Source organism: Tenrec ecaudatus, chromosome 14, assembly GCF_050624435.1.
Source record: "Tenrec ecaudatus isolate mTenEca1 chromosome 14, mTenEca1.hap1, whole genome shotgun sequence".
In the NCBI taxonomy this organism is placed as follows: domain Eukaryota; kingdom Metazoa; phylum Chordata; class Mammalia; order Afrosoricida; family Tenrecidae; genus Tenrec; species Tenrec ecaudatus.
This window is the reverse complement of record NC_134543.1, coordinates 117,601,975-117,609,906: the sequence shown is the minus strand read 5'-3', so window position 1 is coordinate 117,609,906 and position 7,932 is coordinate 117,601,975. Positions and strand designations below refer to the sequence as shown.

Below are 7,932 nucleotides of genomic sequence, written 5' to 3'. Positions count from 1 at the left end.
CAATGCAAAACCTGATCACCCAAAGACTTTACTAAAATAGTCTAAAGACAAGCTACCAACTGGGAGAACATCTTTGGAAACCATATATCTGACAAAAATCTAATAGATAAAAAAATATAAAACTTATGACGCCTTAACAACAAAAAGGCAAATAACCTAATGATAAAACAGACACAGGTTTGAAAAGACATTTCACCAAAAAGGACATTCAGAGGGACACCAAACACTTAAAAGGATGTTCCCTGTCATTATCCATCAAAGAGACAAGACACCATTTCACCCCATTAGCATAGCCAAGGTAAAACAGAAACAACACACGTCACACAGAGAGGAGAGAGCAACTCTTCAGGAGGATACGGGGACTCCTAATGCATTGCTGATGGGAGTGCAAAATGGGACAGCCACATGGACAAGTGTGACAATTCCTCAAAACACAGAAATAGAATCAGCACATGACCCAACGATTTCACGCCTATACGCTAAAAAAAAACACACACACACCAAAAAAAACCCTGGAAAGCATAGACTCAAAAAAGAGATTTTCACCCCAATATTCATTCATTTTCATTGCAGCATGCATAATAGCCCCAAATGGAAACAGTGTAAACGCATTTGCTGATGAATGAATCAAAAAATTGAGTACATTTTCCATGGACTACTTACTCAGCCAGTAGGAGAAATGGAGTCTTGATACATGTTACAGTATTGAAGGAGCTTGAGTAAAACAGGCCAGCCACAAAAGGATGCATATTATGTGGCTTCACTTACATAAAGACAAGAAAAGGCAAATGCATAGAGACGGAAGTTTATTAGTGATTCGTGGGGCGGAAGGAGGGGAGTAGAGGCAGGAGCCGTGATGGACAAATCACACGGAAGAAAGGTAGGCTGCACAGCCAATTGTTCTCATTGCTTTCCATGAGTTGTACTTACATAAAAAGGTGAACTAGCAAAATGTAACTGCAGAGGCCACTGACGGGCAATCCAGCATCGCAGTGGATTTGGTTCTTTGGTTTGGACACTCAGGGTCATGGTTTCATGGGACAGCTCAGTTCATTGGCCTCATTATGTATTTGGTCCTTCTATCTCTTAGTTCATTGGGTGGTGCTGGGGTCTTAAAAGCTCGCAAGTGGCCAGCCAAGGCACAACTGGCCTCGATTCACCTGGAGTAGCAGCGAAAGAGAGTGAGAAATAGGAAGAGCGTATGGACTGTGTGGCTAATTGCATCCATGAACAACTGCCTCCTTTGACATGACATCCAAAGAACTTGACGGTGTCTAGCTATTTTGTTCATTCTGATCAAAGAGGCCATAGAAGAATCCTAATTTTAAAAAGGGAAAGTGCAGAACAGAATTTAATATTCTCCTAGACTCTAGGCTTTCTGGAGCTATGAACCTCATTAACTACTGCTCTGCGATCATCTTTCCTCGTTAGAGAAAAGTGTTCCCTACGGTCATCTGAAAACAGAAAAACAGTTTGGTTTTAACTAGTAAAAGAGGTCTTCCTTGAGCATTATGCTCTTTGAAGAATTATTTCATGTGGGGCATTAAATTGACAACAGCAACGGAAAAGATGGGACAGGAGCCTCAGGGGCAGCGAGCTTATGTCCATGTGAGACTAACTACTCAGAAAAGGAGGGTGAGAACGGTAGCCCAACAGGAGGACGCCCTCAGTGTCACCAAAGTGTACACGGAGAAACTATGCTTGGCTGGGTATCCACATCCTCTTCTGACCCCAGCCTGGACCTCTGGCAACCCCCTGCCAATGTACTGCAGCACCACTGTTGGATGGTCTTAAGAAAAAAGTTACTGACATGAAATATCACTGATAGTGTTCTGTTATTCTACTGTTTGAGCACTCTGCTGTGTCATCTTTCTTTGGGATGGGCACAAATATGCAGTGTATATTCTCAACGACAAAATAAAATTTAGAAGAAAAAAGAATCTGAATATGACAACAAAAAACAGATTGTGCTTCGGAAACTGTGATATTGAAGCATTTAACTGGTTATTCTTTCAATCTGCAAAGCGAATGTTTTAGAATCTGTGAACCTGATGGTTAATTGAACTAGAAAGCTTTCTTTCCAAATCGCAAGCCTTGGCTCCCTCTAGTGTCCCCATCTCGACCTTGTTTCAGGCTTAGACTTGCCCAGGATTTAGAAACTGTCAAATGGGAATTCAAAGCCCAGCTCAATGAAAGACTCTTCCTTTTAACCTTCCAAGGTTACTCTTGATCCTGTGTGCATCGCCTTCTAAGAGCTCCTTTGTTATGGCCTGCTGATTGGGAGTAATATTTTGTTGATGCCCGTGTTAGTTTCTGAGACTGTCTCGTCTTTTCCCCACGGAGCAGCTGGTGGTTTCAAACTGTGGACCTTGCAGATCACAGCCCAATGTGCAACACTACGTCACCGAGGCTCTTAAGGTAAAAGGCAGCCTTGCTAAAAAAAAAAAAAAAAAAGTTTTTTGCCCTGTTCATGAATTTTCATAAGCAATCTTTTAAATTTTGCTTCACATAGAAATGAAAATTCTACCCTGTCCTATAGGGTCACTGTAAGTCATAGTACAGGGGGCCCTGGTGGTGGTGGTGCGTAAGTATAGCCCTTATGTAATTAAATCAGTGTGTGTGAGTTTCTGAGACTGTCACTCTTTAGGGGAGTAGAAAACCCTTTCTCCTACGGAGTGGCTGGTGGTTTCTAACTGCTGACCTTGCAGCTCCTGCCTTTAACTTCTTTGGAATGAGGAACACACGGTATCAGACATACCAACCCCTGGAGTTGGTTCTGATAGCGATCCTACGTGGAGTCTGAGACTGTACATAGGTACCAGAGGAGACAGACTGCCTCGCAGCAGCTCAGTGCCTAACACACGGTGCCACCATCTAATGCTGCTGTTAGGTGCCATCGAGCTGGTCCGATTCATAGCGGCCCGCTATGCACAACAGAAAGAAATGCTGCTGGTCCTGCGCCATCCTCACAATTGTTCCTAAGCTTGAGCCCATTGTTGCAGCCACTGTGTGGATCTATCTTGTAGAGGGCTTTCCTCTCTTTCGCTGCCCCTTTGCTTTACTGACCATGATGTCCCTCTCCAGGGACTGGCCTCTCCTGACATGTTCAAAGTATGTAAGATGAAGTTTCGCCATCCTTGCCTCTAAGGAGCACTCTGGCCATACTTCTTGCAAGACAGATTGATTTGTCCTTTTGGCAGTCCATGGTATATTTTTAATATTCTCCACCAGTACCACAAGTCAAGTACATTGATTAGTCTTCAGTTTTTCTTATTCAATGTCCAACTTTCTTTTTTTTAATAAAAAAAATTGTATTTACTTAAAAGCATTCAGAATGTCATCAAAACAGTTGCAACTTTTTTTGTTTTTGCAATTACAGAGTGGTATTCAGTTAACAGAACAATTATTTCATATAAGCTGCATCATAGACAAATGAAGAGGAAAAAAATGAAACAAAAAAGAACTACCATCCCCATATGTAACTGATTTGTGTTGTGCACCAACAAGAACCTGCTTTAAATTTCCATGCCAATTTACAACCCCCATACTGTACCAGGCAAGGTTAGTGGCTATTGAAAAGACCACCAGGACAGGGCTAACTAGAGACACATTTGGTAGTGTATTAACTATACAAAAAAAAGACACTGTACAGTTTAAAAACAAATCTTACAGAGCCTTACATTTCAATTTTTTTTCCTTAAAAGGAGTAGTTGTGTACAGGGGGCGTTAAATGCTTTATAGACAAGAAAAACAACTGCACTAGAACCAACTTATTCATCATCATCATCTTCATCTTCTTCGTCCTCCTCTTCCTCTTCATCTTCCTCCTTGTCTTCGTCCTCCTCCTCCTCCTTCTTTTTCTTGCTTCTCTCGGCCTTGACGACCCCCTCTTTGGCAGCGTCAGGCTTCCCTTTAGCCCGGGACGCAGCGATATCCTTTTCACATTTCTCCTTCAGCTCGGCAGCCTTCTTCTCGGAAGGCTGCTTGTCATCGGCCGCAGTGCTATTCCACATCTCTCCCAACTTCTTCGCAACGTCCCCGATGGACAGGCCAGGGTGCTCACCTTTGATTGTGGGGCGATACTCAGAGCAAAACAAGAAAAAGGCCTCTTGGGTGCATTGGGATCCTTGAACTTCTTTTTTGTCTCCCCTTTAGGAGGGATATAAGTTTTCATTACTCTCTCATAAAGGGCCTTGTCTGCCTTAGCCATGTCTTCAAATTTTCCCTTCTCTTTAGCAGACATGGTCTTCCACCTCTCTGAGCACTTCTTAGAAAACTCTGAGACGTTGACAGAGGCATCCGGATGCTTCTTCTTGTGCTCCTCCCGGCAAGTTTGCACAACAAATGCATAGGATGGCATTTTGCCTCTCGGTTTCTTAAGATCGCCTTTGCCCATGTTGTTATCTTTCTTCAATGTCCAAATTTCATATGCATATGAGGTCATTGAAAATATCACGACTTGGGTCAGGCACAATTTATTCCTCAAAGTAACCCCCCTACTTTTCAATACAGAGAAGAGGTCTTATGCAGCAGGTTACTCAATGCAATGCATCTTTTGATCTCTTGACTGCTGCTTCCATAAGTATTGATTGTTGATTCCTGCAAGACAAAATTATTGACAACTTCAACCTTCTCTCCTTTTATCATGATGTTATCCATTAGTCCAGCAGTGAGGATTTTGGTCTTCTGTACATGACCTCATAATCCATACTGAAGGCTGCAATCCTGCATCTTCAATCGCTTCAAGTCCTTCTCATTTTCAGCAAGCAAGGCTGTGTCATCATCATATCGCAGGTTGTTAATAAGCCTTCCAATCCTGATGCCACATTCTTCTTCATATAATCCAGCTTCTCAGGTGGTTTGCTCAGCACACATGTTGAATAAGTATGGTGAGAAAGCACAACCCTGTCACACACTTTCCTGGTTTTGAACCATGCAATGAGTTGAAATAGACTCAATGGCAGTGGGTTAGTTGGTTGAATGGACTCATTGGCACTGGGTTAGTTGGTTGAATGGCTGTCAATATCAATCAAGAAACAGCTATTTTTGCCAATCCCAAAAACATAAGCCAGTCAAGGATTTAGATTTTTTGATGCAAAAAAGCATTTCCTAAACTTAGAGGAATAAGATGTGATGTGAAGTAACCAAACTTTAATATTTAATTTTTAGAAGAAAATTACTTATATAAATAATTTATCAATTATTTTCAAAATAATTTCAAATTTGTATTTGATAGCCAAATTAGTGAGGCTCTGTCCATGAAGTTATTATCAACTGGGCAATAGATACAACAACAAAAAAAGCTCACTTCCATTTAGTCCATCCTGATGCATTGAGACCCTATAGGACAGCGGTTCTCAACCTGTGGGTTGCGACCCCTTTGCAGGTCAAACGACCCTTTTGCAGGGGTCGCCCGATTCATAACAGTTGTAAAATTACACTGATGAAGTAGCAACGAAAATAATTTTATGGCTTGCGGGGGGGTGTCACCAAAACATGAGGAACTGTATGAAACGGTCACAGCATCAAGAAGGTTGAGAACCACTGCTCTAGAACATGGTAGCACTGTCTCTGTGGGTTTCCAAGACTAGTTCTTTACAGGAGTAGTAAACCTCTGAGGAGCTTCCCCTCAGAGCAGCCGGTGGATTTGAACTGCTAACCTTACTGTTAGCAACCCAAATCATAACTAACTGCCCATCAGGCTCTTAGGGCCAGAGGAACAGGTAAAACCTAATACATCCCTAGTGCTTTCCTTCTCTAGTCTATGTACTTCTACATGGGAAACTGAGACTCTTGTGTTAGAATGCCTGTTGACTTGTATGCTTTTGCTAATTGAATTTGCTCATATTTTTTATCCATTTAACAAATGGTTATTGAATGTCTGCTGTGGGTCCGTTATATGGTAGGTGGGTGTTTAGAGTGACAGTGAAAAGAGGATATTTTTTTAAAAGATTAATAAACATCCTTAAAAGCTTATATGATATGCTTTTTTTTTTCATTTTATGTCCCTATTTCTGAGTGACCTCAATTTTCTTAGAGTTGAGACAACCTCGCCATGGTGTGTGGGTTAAATGCCCATGGTCTCTATTCTGGTGTCATGTACCCCCTTGATACACTTGTTATCATGCTGAAGATCTTGCAGCCGGGAAAATGGAGACAATGACCCCAAGGACAATGTGTCCCTTATTTGAAGAAAGTTATATGGATGAGCTTGCCCTGAATAAAAGATACCGTTTGGGAATCTATTTTTGGCCATCAAATGTAAAGACACTGAGGAGCAAAATATTATTTCTTTATAAATAAATGCAAGAAAGGCAAGATAAAAGAAACATTTAGAGAAACAATCTACTGCCGTTGAGTAGATCGCAATTCATTAAAACAACAACTCGCTGTCATTGAATTGATTTTGATTCACAGTGACCGTGGAAGACAGAGTAGAAGTGTCCTTATGGTGTTCTGAGACTGAGACTCTTTATAGGAATTGAAAGTGTCATCTTTTCCCAGTGGAGCAGCTGGTGGTTTCAAACTACTAACCCTGTACCTTGTGGATAGCTGCCCTACCTGTAACCCACTATGCCGCCAGGGCTCCTCTCTCTGACTCATAACTGACTTATGATCCTATGAATAAGGTTTCTTTACGGATCAGACAGCCTCATTTTTAAAACAAATCTTCCTTAGGGATAGATGGCTGAAACTTCGGCCACACAGTATTCCCGCCAATAAAGCTTCTCTAAGATGAGTTCGTGATCCAAAATTACAAAACATCTGAAATATTATTCATGTGTGAAATTCTGCAGATAAACAAAAAAGAAAATTAGACTTCCCCAAGAGCTTCAGAAAATGTAATTACAAAATACATTAAGCTGATTAAAGAAAAAAGGGATAAAATATATAAGGATGTTTCTACCTTGCTGATATGTTTTGCAATCTGTCTACCCAAGGTTAGTTGAGCTACAAATCTTTTCCCCAGATTAAAAGTCCACTCTACCCGTCTCTTCCCAAACAATTAAGTTACAATGCTATTCTTTTTTATTATTATTAATAATTTTATTGGGGGCTCTTACAGCTCTTGAAACAATCAATTGTATCAAACACATTTGTACATATGTTACCATCATCGTTTTCAAAACATTTTCTTTCTGCTTGAGCCTTTGGTATCAGCTCCTCTTTTTTCCCTTCCTCCCCACCCTCCTGATAAATTATACCCCTGATAAATTATACATTATTATTGTTTTCATATCTTGCATCATCCTCTGTCTTCCTTCACCCATGTGTCTGTTGTTTGTCCGCCTCCCTAGCCCAGGGGTGTCTTATCCATCGATCATTATAGTCGATGCCCCATTTCTCCCTCCTTGCAATGTTATTCTTATTAGAACTATTATGGTGAACACGATTCTCTCAATGTAGAAGTAACTCGCTTAGCGTGAATCCTCATTTATGGAGAGAGCTCTTCACAAACCATGAAAAGAAAAATACCCAGCAAGAGAAACATGCTAAATTAAAGGATCTGTGACACGAGGCGGGGCTTTCTAGTCGATGGCAGTGAATTTAGTTTGGTTTTGGTTCAGCATTTGGCTGCTAACTGAAGAGTTGACAGTTGGAGCCCATTCAGGGGTTCCATGAGAGGAAGACCTAGGACTCTGCTTGTGCAAAGCCTAGAAACCCCCCGTGGGGCAGTTCTACTCTGCTGAAGGGACCCAGTATCAACTCAATGGTATGGAACAATTTCTAAGTGGTTGTATAAAGAAGTATGGTGTTCTTTACTGACATTCCCTTTACTGTCTACTCTGTCCACAGAATCCACATACATTGCCTTTGCAACAATCATTACAACAACCTACAGTAACCACCAAAGAGCCCTGGTGGCCTAGTGGGTTATGAGATGAGCTGCTAACAAAGTCAGTGGTTCGAACCCACCAGCTGCTCCCAGGG

The 7,932-nt window shown here is 41.3% G+C and overlaps 1 pseudogene; it reads right to left on the bottom strand.

Moving 5' to 3' along the window:
* Nucleotides 1-3,770: 3,770 nt before the first annotated feature.
* On the bottom strand, nt 3,771-4,396 carry LOC142425992 (high mobility group protein B1 pseudogene; annotated as a pseudogene).
* Nucleotides 4,397-7,932: the final 3,536 nt, after the last annotated feature.